This window comes from Chiloscyllium punctatum, unplaced genomic scaffold (assembly GCF_047496795.1).
Source record: "Chiloscyllium punctatum isolate Juve2018m unplaced genomic scaffold, sChiPun1.3 scaffold_133, whole genome shotgun sequence".
NCBI lineage: Eukaryota > Metazoa > Chordata > Chondrichthyes > Orectolobiformes > Hemiscylliidae > Chiloscyllium > Chiloscyllium punctatum.
In genome coordinates, this window is record NW_027309867.1 from 134,848 (window position 1) to 147,675 (window position 12,828).

The following is a 12,828-nucleotide window of genomic DNA, read 5'->3' on the forward strand; positions in this document are numbered from 1 at the left end:
CATCGAATGAGACCATAGTTTCTTCCTTGTCAATGTGTATATTTCAAAAGGGCCACAATACACTGCAGCACACCAGAACTGCAAAAAGAGGAAGAGGAACACGTATACAAGGTATTTGCCAAAAACTGATACTCCCGCAATTTCATCAACAGATGCCGAAGGGAGAGACAATGGAATGAGGACATGCCACAACCCAAAGGACTAGCCACACTACCATATATCAAGAACATTTCCGAACTGACAGCCAGACTACTGCGACCACGAGGACTCATAACAGCACACAAACCAACAGCCACGCTCAGACAACAACTCACCAGGACGAAGGACCCGATACCCAACAAGAGCAAAACCAACGTAGTGTACATAATCCCATGCAAGGACTGCACAAAATACGACATAGGATAAACAGGAAGACAGCTAACGATCTGCATCCAAGAACACCAACTAGACATGAAATGACACGACCAGCTATCCTTAGTAGCCACACACACACAGATGACAAGCAACATGAATTCGACTGGGACAACACTACTATTATAGGACAAGCCAAACAGAGAACAGCCAGGGAATTCGGAGAGGCATGGTACTCATCCACAGACTCTATCAACAAACGCATCGACCTGGACCCAATATACCGGCCACTGCAGTGGACAGCTGGAACTGACAACCGGAAGCGGCAGAGACAGGCCACTATAAATGCCGGAGGAAAGATCACAGAAGCGCTTCACAGGAGGCTCCCAAGCGCTGAGGATGTCACCGAGACAGGGGACGAAACGTCTCCAACACAAATTCCCAGCTCGGCCAACAGAACCACAACAACGAGCATTTATTTATTTATAAACATAAATTATTTATAAACATAAATAATATTACATATAATAAATAACAAATATTTATGATAATAAATATAATAATTATCTGTAATTCAGTGTGGAAACCCAACAAGTGACTAAAAATTTTTAAAACTGTACTCTGCTGTTTTATCCTTCTTATTACATCATTCTCTTCCCTTCTGTAGTTGATCTCCTTGCCTCTATTTTCATTTTATCCTCATTTAACCAATTTACCAATTTATGCTTGTCTAACTTTAAAGCCTGTTCCTAACTATACATTTTGGAATCTTAATTGTCATAATCTGAAAGCTACTTTTAAGATTTGAATTTTCAGCTAATCAAAAATTGCAAGAGGAGAATAACTAAATCGGTGATTTGTCTCATTCACTTGTCCTGGTCACTGTATCACATGGTTGTGACATTATGGAGCTTGCCAGCTCCATGGCAACGTGGCAGTGATGCTACAAAAGAAAGTAGTTGTTATACAATCCTATTCCTCGATATGTTTGCCTGTCCCTATTTCCCAAAGGTTGGAATGCTGGGTGACAGCAACACCTGTTTAAGTCAGGCAGTAGTTCTTTTTCATCCGTTCGGGACACCTAATGATATGGATAGAATTCAGTTTGAATTTCTGAAGAGAGCACTGATTGGAGTGGTACCAAGCAGACTTTATGTATTACTGAGTGGGGATCCAGCTGAAGAAGATTATGGAAAATAAGTTTTCAGTTATTTTTGTGGATATTGGAGGATCACCAGAGCTTAGTTCTCATTGTCTAGCTTTGAGATCAGATCTCCTCTGTTTAATATATCAATGAATATTATTTTTACAATATATATACCTAAGTATTATACAACATTTTATTTTCTTATTTAATTTATATATATATAAAATTCATTTATTCAGTATTTAATATTTAAAATGTAAAATACATACAGTTCGCAACTTTGAAATCCACTATAATTACCTAGTTTTAGTCCCTTAATTTAAATCCAAAATTAAGTTCCTTAAGTAGTCCTGACTGGTCATTGCTCCATTATAATGCTATAGGTCGTGAAATAACTGGAGCTGCGTTGAACGCATTTCTTTAATCAAATTAAAAAAAACTTCTAATGTATGCATAATGGCCACATGCAAGGACACAGATATTAACCTTGGGATTTTCTTTTGATGATTTATCGCAATCTAATGTTGAACTGAAACTTCAACTGTATTGAGGGAGTGGACTTCCTGACTAAATCTATGGCTGGCACATCATAATCACCAATGAAACACATCAGTCTTAACATTAAGTGGAAACAAATGAGTCTGAAACAAAAAAAGTTATAATGTTGTTTTCCTCCGTATAAAGCTGATTTGAAATCTAATAAGGTTGGCTTTCATGTAAGGATAACAGAGATTAGTTAGAAGCTGACAGGAAGGCAGGCATGACCTGTAAAAAGAACAGGAATTAATATTTTATTTCATAATCATTAAAAATCCTTAACCTTAAAAAGAAATCATGTTAAATTTCCATAATAGAAATCAGATTCAAAACAGTCCTGGTTCTCAAGCTCCAGGGAACAAAGTACAAACATTCAATCACCAAGTGTGCATTCAAACCGAATCACAAAGGGTTAAACTTTCTACCAGCTCTACAGCTCTTTTTCCTCTCTCTCACACACACACCATCTCACAGTTTTTAGCTTGGGAGATTAGTCTGATAAATCCTGGCTGTGGCATCATTGCTTAACCAAGTGTGGAAGGATTGTTACTGCTGGCCAGCCTTATCTTTTAACACATCAAGAAAGAACAGCCACCTTCCATATTCCATAAACAAAGAATAATCACCTAAACAAACAAACAAAATCAACAAACCAAGACAGGCCGAGCTGGACAGATGTAACAGGTACAACAAGCAACAAAACTAGTGAGTGTCCAACCATCGAACCTTTGAGTGGGGAAAGGGGATTATTTTGTGAAAAACTGGTGATTCATCCTCTGTCTCTTCCACAAGGCCCGAATAGAATGATGCAGTTGATTGGGGGGGGGGGGGGGGGGCTCCAAGCCAGCCTAGATGGTTTGTTTAGACTGCTGTAACTACAGAGAGAGACAAGCAGTTTAATAGCATAGAATTATACTAAGCATTAATAGCATTTAAATTCCAAGTTCTGAATTATTGGTGCTGGAAGAGCACAGCAGTTCAGGCAGCATCCAAGTTGCTTCGCAATCGACGTTTCGGGCAAAAGCCCTTCATCAGGAATAAAGGCATTGAGCCTGAAGCATGGAGAGATAAGCTAGAGGAGGGTGTGGGTGGGGAGAAAGTAGCATAGAGTACAATGGGTGAGTGGGGGAGGGGATGAAGGTGACAGGTCAGGGAGGAGAGGGTGGAGTGGATAGGTGGAAAAGGAGATAGGCAGGTCGGACAAGTCCGGACAAGTCATGGGGACAGTTACTGAGCTGGAAGTTTGAAACTAGGATGAGGTGGGGGAAGGGGAAATGAGGAAACTGTTGAAGTCCACATTGATGCCCTCGGGTTGAAGTGTTCCGAGGCGGAAGTTGAGTCGTTCTTCCTCCAGGCGTCTGGTGGTGAGGGAGCGGCGGTGAAGGAGGCCCAGGACCTCCATGTCCTCGGTAGAGTGGGAGGGGGAGTTGAAATGTTGGGCCACGGGGCGGTTTGGTTGATTGGTGCGGGTGTCCCAGAGATGTTCCCTAAAGCGCTCTGCTAGGAGGCGCCCAGTCTTCCCAATGTAGAGGAGACCACATCAGGAGCAACGGATACAATAAATGATATTAGTGGATGTGCAAATAAAACTTTGATGGATGTGGAAGGCTCCTTTAGGGCCTTGGATAGAGGTGAGGGAGGAGGTGTGGGCACAGGTTTTACAGTTCCTGCAGTGGCAGGGGAAAGTGCCAGGATTGGAGGGTGGGTTGTAGGGGGGCGTGGACCTGACCAGGTAGTCACGGAGGGAACGGTCTTTGCGGAAGGCATAAAGGGGTGGGGAAGGAAATATATCCCTGGTGGTGGGTTCTGTTTGGAGGTGGCAGAAATGTCGGCGGATGATTTGGTTTATGCGAAGGTTTGTAGGGTGGAAGGTGAGCACCAGGAGGGTTCTGTCCTTGTTACAGTTGGAGGGGTGGGGTCTGAGGGTGGAGGTGCGGGATGTGGAAGGGCATCTTTAACCACGTGGGCAGGGAAATTGCGGTCTCTAAAGAAGGAGGCCATCTGGTGTGTCCTATGGTGGAACTGGTCCTCCTGGGAGCAGATACGGCGGAGGCGGAGGAATTGGGAATACGGGATGGCATTTTTGCAAGAGGTAGGGTGGGAAGAGGTGTAATCCAGGTAGCTATGGGAGTCGGTGGGTTTGTAAAAAATGTCAGTGTCAAGTCGGTTGTCATTAGTGGAGATGGAGAGGTCCAGGAAGGGGAGGGAGGTGTCAGAGATGGTCCAGGTAAATTTAAGGTCAGGGTGGAATGTGTTGGTGAAGTTGATGAATTGCTCAACCTCCTCACGGGAGCACGAGGTGGCGCCAATGCAGTCATCAATGTAGCGGAGGAAGAGGTGGGGAGTGGTGCTGGTGTAATTATTGAAGATCAACTGTTCTACGTAGCCAACAAAGAGACAGGCCCACGTATGGGCCCCAGCTATGCCTAACCCTCACCCTAACCCTATCACATGTTCCAGAGCCTAGCCCCTGGTTTAATTCGGCCTATCCCACACTCTCATGCACTTTGTTTCAGACCCTAACCCCTGGATTATTCCGGCCTCCCCACACTCTCATGCACTTTGTTTCAGACCCTAACCCCTGGATTATTCCGGCCTATCCCGCACTCTCATACACCATGTGTTCCAGGCCCTAATGCCTGCATTAATCCGGCCTATCCCACACTCCCAGCTACCTTGTTCCAGGCACTAACCCCGGGATTGAATCGGCCTTCCCCATATTTTCTGGCACTTTGTACCAGACCCTAACCCCTGGATTAATCCGGCCTATCCTACACTCTCAGACACTGTGTTCCAGACCCTAACTCCTGCATTAATCCAGTCTATCCCACACTCTCAAATGCTGTGTCCCAGACCTTAACCCCTGGATTAATCCGGCCTATCCCACACTCTCAGACACTGTGTTCCAGGCCCTAACCCCTGCATTAATCCAGTCTATCCCACACTCTCAAATGCTGTGTCCCAGACCTTAACAACTGGATTAATCCGACCGATTCGACACTCTCAGAAATTGTATCCAAGATCCTAACCCCTGGATTAATCCGGCCTTTCCCACACTCTCAGACACTGTGTTCCAGACCCTAACCCCTGGATTAATCTGGCCTTTCCCACACTCTCAGAAACTGTGTCTCAGATCCTAACCCCTGGATTAATCTGGCCTTTCCCACACTCTCAGGCACATTTTTCCAGAACCTAAGCCCTGCATTGAACCGGCCTCCCCACACTCAGACACTGTGTTCCAGAGACTGACCATTGGATTGACTTGGCCTATTCAACACTCTCAGACACTGAGTTCCAGACCCTAAATCCTGGATTATTCCGGCATCCCCACACTCTCAGGCACTTTGTTCCAGATCCTAACCCCTGGATTAATCCGGCCTACCCCACACTCTCAGACACTGTTCCAGATCCTAAACCCTGGATTAATCCGGCCTATCCTACACTCTCAGACACTGTTCCAGATCCTAACCCCTGGATTAATCTGGCCTTTCCCACACTCTCAGACACTGTTCCAGATCCTAAACCCTGGATTAATCCGGCCTATCCTACACTCTCAGACACTGTTCCAGATCCTAACCCCTGGATTAATCTGGCCTTTCCCACACTCTCAGACACTGTTCCAGATCCTAAACCCTGGATTAATCCGGCCTATCCTACACTCTCAGACACTGTTCCAGATCCTAACCCCTGGATTATTCTGGCCTTTCCCACACTCTCAGACACTGTTCCAGATCCTAAACCCTGGATTAATCCGGCCTATCCTACACTCTCAGACACTGTTCCAGATCCTAACCCCTGGATTAATCCGGCCTATCCCACACTCTCAGACACTTTGCGCCAGACCCTAACCCCCGGATTAATCCGTCCTATACCACACTCTCAGGCACTTTGTTCCAGATCCTAACCCCTGGATTAATCCGGCCTCTCCCACAATCTGAGAAACTGTGTTCCAGACCCTAACCCCCGGATTAATCCGGCCTATCCCACACTCTCAGACACTGTGTTCCAGACCCTAACCCCCGGATTAATCCGGCCTATCCCACACTCTCAGACACTGTGTTCCAGACACTAACCATTGGATTGACCCGGATTATTCCACACACTCAGACACTGTATTCCAGACCATAACCCCTGGATAGAAACAGCCTGTCCCACAATCTCAGGGACTGTATTCCATACACTAACCCTTGGATTAATCCAGCCAATCCTACACTCTCAGGCACTGTTCAAGATCCTAACCCCTGGATTAATCCAGCCTTTCTCACACTCTCAGACACTGTGTTCCAGACCTAACCCCTGGATTAATCTGGCCTTTCTCACACTCTCAGACACTGTGTTCCAGACCTAACCCCTGGATTAATCCGGCCTCTCCCACAATCTGAGAAACTGTGTTCCAGACCCTAACCCCCGGATTAATCCGGCCTATCCTACACTCTCAGACACTGTGTTCCAGACCCGAACTCCTGCATTAATCCAGCCTATTCCACACCCTCAAATGCTGTGTTCCAGATTCTAACCCCTGGATTAATACGGTCTATCTCACATTCGAAGTCTCTGTGTTCCAGACGCTAACCCCTGGATTTTTCCAGCCTACCCCACACTCTCAGACAGTTTGTTACAGACCGTAACCTACGTACTAATCCGGCCTATGCCACACTCTCAGACATTGTGTTCCAGACCCTAAACCCTGGATTAATCTGGCCTCCCCACACTCTCAGACACTGTATTCCAGACACTAACCCCTGGATTAATCCGGCCTATCCCACACTCTCAGACACTGTATTCCACACACTAACCCCTGGATTAATCCAACCTATCCTACACTCTCAGGCACTGTGTTCCAGACCCTCACCCCTGGATTTATCCAGTTTACCCTACACTCACGGACACTGTATTCCAGACACAAACCCCTAGATTAATCCGGCCTATCCCACACTCTCCGGCACTTTGTTCCAGACCCTAACCCCTGTTTTAATCCGGCATGTCCCACACTCTCAGCCGCTGTGTTCCAGACCCTATCCCTGGATTACGCCGGCCTATCCTACACTCTCGGACACAGTGTTACAGACCCTAATCCCTGGATTAATCCGACTGATCCCACACTCTCAGACACTGTGTTCCAGACCCTAACCCTGGATTAATCCGGCCTATCCTACACTCTCGGACACAGTGTTACAGACCCTAATCCCTGGATTAATCCGTCCGATCCCACACTCTCAGACACTGTGTTCCAGACCCTAACCCTGGATTACGCCGGCCTATCCTACACTCTCGGACACAGTTTTACAGACACTAATCCCTGGATTAATCCGGCCGGTCCCACATTCTCAGACACTGTATTCCAGACACTAACCCCTGGAATATTCCAGCCTACCCCACACTCTCAGACACTGTATTCCAGACGTTTACCCCTGGATTGACCCAGCCTATCCCACACTCTCAGACACTGTGTTCCAGAACTTAACCCCTGGATTTATCCAGCTTTTCCTACACTCTCAGACACTGTGTTCCAGACCCTAACCCCTGGATTAATCCGGCCTATCCCACACTCTCATGCACGGTGTTCCAGACCTACACCATTGGATTGACCCGGCCTATCCCACACGCTCAGACACTCCGTTCCAGACCCTAACTCCTGAATTAATCCGGCCTCCCCCACACTCTCAGACACTGTGTTCTAGAACCTAACCCCTGGGGTAATCTGGCCTATTCCATACTCGGGCATTGTGTACCAGACCCTAACTCCTGGCGTAATCTGGCCTATCCCACACTCTCAGGCACTTTGTTCCAGACCCTAACCCCTGGATTAATCCGGCCGATTTCACACTCTCAGACACTGTGTTCCAGACACTAACCCCTGGATTAATCTGGCCTATTCCACACCCTCAGGCACTTTGTGCCAAACCCTAACCCCCGGATTAATCCGGCCTCTCCCACACTCTCAGACACTGTGTTCCAGATACTAACCATTGGATTGACCCGGATTATTCCACACTCTCAGACACTGTATTCCAGACCTTAACCCCTGGATAGAAATGGCCTGTCCCACAATCTCAGGGACAGTATTCAATACACTAACCCCTGGATTAATCCAGCCTTTCCCACACTCTCAGACACTGTGTTCCAGACCCTAACCCCTGGATTAATCCAGCCTATCCTACACTCTCAGAAACTGTGTCCCAGATCCTAACCCCTGGATTAATCTGGCCTTTCCCACACTCTCAGGCACATTTTTCCAGAACCTAAGCCCTGCATTGAACCGGCCTCCCCACACTCAGGCACTGTGTTCCAGAGACTGACCATTGGATTGACTCGGCCTATTCAACACTCTCAGACACTGAGTTCCAACCCTAAATCCTGGATTATTCCGGCATCCCCACACTCGCAGGCACTTTGTTCCAGATCCTAACCCCTGGATTAATCCGGCCTCTCCCACAATCTCAGAAACTGTGTTCCAGACCCTAACCCCTGGATTAATCTGGCCTTTCCCACACTCTCAGACACTGTTCCAGATCCTAACCCCTGGATTAATCCGGCCTACCCCACACTCTCAGCCACTGTGTTCCAGACATTAACCATTGGATTGACCCGGATTATTCCACACTCTCAGCCACTGTATTCCAGACCCTAACCCCTGGATTAATCCGGCCTATCCTACACTCTCAGACACTGTGTTCCAGACCCTAACTCCTGCATTAATCCAGGCTATCCCACACTCTCAAATGCTGTGTCCCAGACCTTAACCCCTGGATTAATCCGGCCTATCCCACACTCTCAGACACTGTGTTCCAGGCCCTAACCCCTGCATTAATCCAGTCTATCCCACACTCTCAAATGCTGTGTCCCAGACCTTAACAACTGGATTAATCCGACCGATTCCACACTCTCAGAAATTGTGTCCCAGATCCTAACCCTGGATTAATCCGGCCTTTCCCACACTCTCAGACACTGTGTTCCAGACCCTAACCCCTGGATTAATCTGGCCTTTCCCACACTCTCAGAAACTGTGTCCCAGATCCTAACCCCTGGATTAATCCGGCCTCTCCCACACTCTCAGACACTGTGTACAGACACTAACCATTGGATTGACCCGGATTGTTCCACACTCTCAGACACTGTATTCCAGACCTTAACCCCTGGATAGAAATGGCCTGTCCCACAATCTCAGGGACAGTATTCAATACACTAACCCCTGGATTAATCCAGCCTTTCTCACACTCTCAGACACTGTTCCAGATCCTAGCCCCGGAATAATCTGGCCTTTCCCACACTCTCAGACACTGTGTTCAAGACCTAACCCCTGGATTAATCCGGCCTATCCCACACTCTCAGACACTTTGTGCCAGACCCTAACCCCCGGATTAATCCGTCCTCTACCACACTCTCAGGCACTTTGTTCCAGATCCTAACCCCTGGATTAATCCGGCCCCTCCCACACTCTCAGACACTGTGTACAGACACTAACCATTGGATTAACCCGGCCTATCCCACACTCTCAGACACTTTGTGCCAGACCCTAACCCCCGGATTAATCTGGCCTATCCCACACTCTCAGACACTGTATTCCAGACCTTAACCCCTGGATAGAAATGACCTGTCCCACAATCTCAGGGACAGTATTCAATACACTAACCCCTGGATTAATCCAGCCTCTCCTACACTCTCAGACACTGTTCCAGATCCTAGCCCCGGATTAATCTGGCCTTTCCCACACTCTCAGACACTGTGTTCCAGACGCTAACCCCTGGATTAATCTGGCCTTTCCCACACTCTCAGAAACTGTGTCCCAGATCCTAACCCCTGGATTAATCTGGCCTTTCCCACACTCTCAGGCACATTTTTCCAGAACCTAAGCCCTGCATTGAACCGGCCTCCCCACACTCAGTCACTGTGTTCCAGAGACTGACCATTGGATTGACTCGGCCAATTCAACACTCTCAGACACTGAGTTCCAGACCCTAAATCCTGGATTATTCCGGCATCCCCACACTCTCAGGCACTTTGTTCCAGATCCTAACCTCTGGATTAATCCGGCCTCTCCCACAATCTCAGAAACTGTGTTCCAGACCCTAACCCCTGGATTAATCCGGCCTATCCCACACTCTCAGACACTGTGTTCCAGACACTAACCACTGGATTAATCCGGCCTACCCCACACTCTCAGCCACTGTATTCCAGACCCTAACCCCTGGATTAATCCGGCCTATCCCAAACCCTCACGCACTTTGAGCCAGAACCTAACCCCGGGATTGAATCGGCCTTCTCAACACTTTCCGGCACTGTGCACCTGACCCTAAACCCTGGATTAATCCGGCCTATCCCACACTCTCAGGCACTTTGTTTCAGACCCTAACCCCTGGATTATTCTGGCCTATCGCACACTCTCAGACACCATGTGTTCCAGGCCCTAATGCCTGCATTAATCCGGCCTATCCCACACTCCCAGCTACCTTGTTCCAGACACTAACCCCGGGATTGAATCGGCCTTCCCCATATTTTCTGGCACTTTGTACCAGACCCTAACCCCTGGATTAATCCGGCCTATCCTACACTCTCAGACACTGTGTTCCAGACCCTAACTCCTGCATTAATCCAGTCTATCCCACACTCTCAAATGCTGTGTCCCAGACCTTAACCCCTGGATTAATCCGGCCTATCCCACACTCTCAGACACTGTGTTCCAGGCCCTAACCCCTGCATTAATCCAGTCTATCCCACACTCTCAAATGCTGTGTCCCAGACCTTAACAACTGGATTAATCCGACCGATTCCACACTCTCAGAAATTGTGTCCAAGATCCTAACCCCTGGATTAATCCGGCCTTTCCCACACTCTCAGACACTGTGTTCCAGACCCTAACCCCTGGATTAATCTGGCCTTTCCCACACTCTCAGGCACTTTGTTCCAGATCCTCAACCCTGGATTAATCCGGCCTATCCTACACTCTCAGACACTGTTCCAGATCCTAACCCCTGGATTAATCCGGCCTATCCTACACTCTCAGACACTTTGCACCAGACCCTAACCCCCGGATTAATCCGTCCTATACCACACTCTCAGGCACTTTGTTCCAGATCCTAACCCCTGGATTAATCCGGCCTCTCCCACAATCTGAGAAACTGTGTTCCAGACCCTAACCCCTGGATTAATCCGGCCTATCCCACACTCTCAGACACTGTGTTCCAGACACTAACCATTGGATTGACCCGGATTATTCCACACACTCAGACACTGTATTCCAGACCTTAACCCCTGGATAGAAACAGCCTGTCCCACAATCTCAGGGACTGTATTCCATACACTAACCCTTGGATTAATCCAGCCAATCCTACACTCTCAGGCACTGTTCCAGATCCTAACCCCTGGATTAATCCGGCCTTTCTCACACTCTCAGACACTGTGTTCCAGACCTAACCCCTGGATTAATCTGGCCTTTCCCACGCTCTCGGACACTGTGTTACAGACCCGAACCCCTGGATTGACCCGGCCCATCCCACACTCTCAGGCACTGTGTTCCAGGCCCTAACCCCTGGATTAATCCGGACTAACCCACACTCTCAGACACTGTGTTCCAGAACCTAACCCCTGGATTGACCTGGCCTATCCTACACTCTCAGACACTGTGTTCCAGACCCGAACTCCTGCATTAATCCAGCCTATTCCACACCCTCAAATGCTGTGTTCCAGATTCTAACCCCTGGATTAATACGGTCTATCTCACATTCGAAGTCTCTGTGTTCCAGACGCTAACCCCTGGATTTTTCCAGCCTACCCCACACTCTCAGACAGTTTGTTCCAGACCGTAACCTACGTACTAATCCGGCCTATGCCACACTCTCAGACATTGTGTTCCAGACCCTAAACCCTGGATTAATCCGGCCTCCCCACACTCTCAGACACTGTATTCCAGACACTAACCCCTGGATTAATCCGGCCTATCCCACACTCTCAGACACTGTATTCCACACACTAACCCCTGGATTAATCCAACCTATCCTACACTCTCAGGCACTGTGTTCCAGACCCTCACCCCTGGATTTATCCAGTTTACCCTACACTCACGGACACTGTGTTCCAGACACTAACCCCTGGATTAATCCGGCCTATCCCACACTCTCTGGATCTTTGTTCCAGACCCTAACACCTGTTTTAATCCGGCATGTCCCACACTCACAGACACTGTGTTCCAGTCCCTAACCACTGGATTGGCCCACTCTCCCCACACTCTCAGACACTGTATTCCAGACACAAACCCCTAGATTAATCCGGCCTATCCCACACTCTCCGGCACTTTGTTCCAGACCCTAACCCCTGTTTTAATCCGGCATGTCCCACACTCTCAGGCGCTGTGTTCCAGACCCTATCCCTGGATTACGCCGGCCTATCCTACACTCTCGGACACAGTGTTACAGACCCTAATCCCTGGATTAATCCGACTGATCCCACACTCTCAGACACTGTGTTCCAGACCCTAACCCTGGATTAATCCAGCCTATCCTACACTCTCGGACACAGTGTTACAGACCCTAATCCCTGGATTAATCCGACCGATCCCACACTCTCAGACACTGTGTTCCAGACCCTAACCCTGGATTACGCCGGCCTATCCTACACTCTCGGACACAGTTTTACAGACACTAATCCCTGGATTAATCCGGCCGGTCCCACACTCTCAGACACTGTATTCCAGACACTAACCCCTGGAATATTCCAGCCTACCCCACACTCTCAGACACTGTATTCCAGACGCTAACCCCTGGATTGACCCAGCCTATCCCACACTCTCAGACACT